The 3461-nt window shown below is 42.2% G+C and overlaps 1 non-coding gene across 1 annotated transcript; it reads left to right on the top strand.

Annotated features, from left to right (window-relative positions):
• The first annotated feature begins 2545 nt into the window (after nucleotides 1–2545).
• On the top strand, nucleotides 2546–2654 carry LOC141654050 (small nucleolar RNA R71). The gene has a single exon (XR_012547631.1). It is a non-coding gene; the product is annotated as a small nucleolar RNA R71 (small nucleolar RNA).
• Nucleotides 2655–3461: the final 807 nt, after the last annotated feature.

Here is a 3461-nt window from a genome sequence, read left to right as displayed (position 1 = left end):
TCTGAAAGGTAGTTGGGGCGTTACACAATCCGAAAGGCATCTGCGGTATGCAAAAACACCACCGTGGACGGGTAAAAGTGGTCTTACTCTGATCATCCGGATGAATAGGGATCTGAAAGAATCCTGAATATCCGTCTAGAAAACAGAAAAATTTGTTAGAAGCAAGTCTTTCAGTCATTTGGTCAACAAAAGGGAGGGGGAAATGGTCTTTCTTGGTGGCGGCATTCAACTATCTATAATCAATGCACATCCGCCACCTTGTCACAACTTGCGTTGGTATTAATTCATTTTTCTCATTCTTAACCACGGTAGTCCCTCCTTTCTTCGGAACTACCTGAACAGGGCTAACCCACTTGGAGTTGCCAACTGTATAAATAATACCTGCATCGAGTAGTTTCATCACCTCGGCCATAACAACCTCCTGCATCTTCGGGTTCAACTTGCGTTGACCCTGTTTGTAGGGCTTGTGGCCTTCCTCCAGCTCTATCATGTGCATACAAATATCAGGGCTTATGCCCTTAATATCATCCAACGAGTAACCTAAAGCTTTCCTGTTTTTCTTAAGCACACACATCAAAGCAGAAAGCTGGTCATCATTAAGCTTAGCACTAACAATAGCTGGGTACTGCTCCGTCTCATCTAGAAAAACATACTTAAGATTAGGAGGAAGTGGCTTACGCTCTGGCACCTTTACCTCTACAAAGATAGGCGAGAATCAGCTTCAATGGTATAGCAAGTGTTTACCAAATTTTCGTTGGCCAGGCTTATGAGCATCTCATCTTCTTCCTCTGTGAGCTCGTAGCTTTCCATTGAGGCTACCAAAGCATCTAGCTCCTCAGCATTCTCCGCTGTAATATCTGCACACTCATCTAAACGGGTTAGATCAGCTAAAGGATCCTTGGCTAAGGATTCCCTCCGATTCAATTAACGACCACATCAACAATATCAATGGAGTAACACGTATCATCATCGCAAGGTTCGATCGCCTTACAAGCAAGACTGAACTCAATGGTGTCATCCCCTACCTCTAAGGTTATGATTCCGCGTTTGACATCTATTACAAACCCAAACAGTATGTAAAAATGGTCTACCTAAAATAATAGGTATCATTGTCTCTCGAATGTCCAAAACAACGAAATCGACAGGAATAAAAAACTTACCCACTCGAACGGGTACATCCTCTAAGACTCCTAAAGGTCTCTGAGTCGATCTATTTGCCATCTGAAGGGTAATATCGGTCACCTTAAGTCTACCAATATTTAGCTTTTCGCAAATAGAATATGGCATGACACTAACACTGGCCCCTAAATCACAAAGGGCCTTTCCAATTTCGTGGTTACCTATAGTGCAGGGGATTGAAAAGCTACCCGGGTCCTTTAATTTAGGTGGTATGTTAATTTGCGAAAGAACATTACATTCTTCCACAAAAGCAACAGTACCATCATCATGAAAATTTCTCTTACGATTCAGAATGTCTTTCATAAATTTAGCGTAAGAGGGTACCTGGGTAATTAGATCAGTGAAAGGAATGGTTACCTCAAGATTCTTGACCATCTCCAAAAACTTACCAAACTTGTGCTCCAGCTTAGTATTCTCTAAACGCTCCGGATACGGGACTGCAACACTGGTCGTAGGATCAGCAACCTTCGGCTTCCGTAAATTTAAAACCTCCGTCAAATCATCAATAAGTATAGAATCATGCAAATTAATTGACGGATTTGCGTCCTGCACTGGAGACCCAGTCGATCGACCATTGAGCTCGGTCGATCGACCATTCACATTGGGTTTGAACAATTTCTGGTCAGAAACGTCTTCGTCAGGAACTTCAGTCGATCGACCGATATTGTTGGTCGATCGACCACATGCGCTGGGTTCAATTAGTTTCTGGTCAGAAACTTTTTCATCTGAGATCCTGGTCGATCGACTGCTGTTGTTGGTCGATCGACCGCTGGTACTGGCAGTAAAGCTCGTTTTCGCACCAGAATTTAAATTTGTCTTTTCATCATTTCCCGAGTCTTCTCTTGGCTTATCGGGACCATCATAAGAAAGGCCACTTCGGAGATTAATGGCATTAATGGTTTCAATTGGCCCCTCACATTTGCTTTAAGAATTGGCGGCTTGGTTAGCCGCTAAATTCTCTAACTGCTTCACAAAATTCTTTGCAGATTCAATCCCAGCTTCTTCTATTTTTGTGACCTGAACCAAAAGAGCTCGGACTATTTCTCTCAATTCCGCGGTCTCATCTTAGTTATGAACAGGAATTTCAATTTCTCTCTCGGAAACCTTAGAAGTCTCGAGCTTTTCGAGCCGGGCTGTAATAGAAGCTATGAGTGTCGCAACGGCACTCATTTCATCACTTTTCTTTCGCGAGTTTCCACGCGAACTCCCAAACTCAGCTCTATGGACTGCCATCTCCTCAATAGTGTTCCAACCTTTGTTCTGACCAGTATTATTTTGGAACCTACCATTCGCAGCTGCATCCAGGATAACTTTGTAGTCATCATATAAAGAATTGTAGAATAAGTTGCAAAGGTACCACTGCTGGAAACCGTGGTGAGGGACAGACCGAACCAAGCTCTTGAAACGTCCCCATGCTTCACAAAATTCCTCATCAGGTCCTTGCTGGAAATTTGTAATTTTGCTTCTCAAGGCATCAGTCTTTGCGAGTGAGAAGTATTTTTTGTAGAAAGCTAATGCTAGAGATGTCCAATCCGTGACTCCAGCTGCTACCCTATCAAGGTAGCGGTACCAATCTCGCGCAGAATCCTTCAAGGAGTACAAGAACATCATCCCCTTTACTTCATCTTGGGTCACCCCAGCCGGTACAGGTATGGAACAGCAGTAGTCCGTGAAAATTTCCATATGCTTAAAAGGATCCTCGTCCGGTAGACCAGCAAACTGATTTCGCTCCACTAAATCGATATAGGAGGAACGGAATTCGAAGTGACCATGAGTAGGGGTGGGTAATTCGTATCCCTTTGGAACATGCTGCACTTGTGGCTGAAGATTATCATATATTGTAGTCATGATCGCGAAATTGAGAGTACTTAAGCCTTTCTCTCAAAAATCTGTCTTCTAACTGTGCAAAAGCAAAACTAGAAGCAAGAGTAAGCAACGGCCTCAAGGAACCAAAGTTCCTTGAGACAAGAAAAATAAACTAAAAATAAAGCAAACAGAATTACACCGTATCCCCGGCAACGGCGCCAAAATTTGATACCGTCGTTTTGTATCAAAATTAAATTTATAATCCAAACTAAAACTATAGCTAGTGATAGCAAGGGTCGAACCACAGAGAGACAAGATCAATTATATTTGCTAATTTTTAATCTATTGATGTAACAATTAAATGGGGGTTTTGAATTTGTTTGATTCTAGATACTAATTGACAAAATAAGGAGTTTCTCAAATAAGATAAAAAAGAGATCAGGAACTTCGGTTCACCATGGCTAAGGTCGGGTCAA

This window comes from Silene latifolia, chromosome 4 (assembly GCF_048544455.1).
Source record: "Silene latifolia isolate original U9 population chromosome 4, ASM4854445v1, whole genome shotgun sequence".
In the NCBI taxonomy this organism is placed as follows: domain Eukaryota; kingdom Viridiplantae; phylum Streptophyta; class Magnoliopsida; order Caryophyllales; family Caryophyllaceae; genus Silene; species Silene latifolia.
Note: the sequence above shows the minus strand (reverse complement) of the source record. Positions and strands in the feature narration are given on the sequence as shown.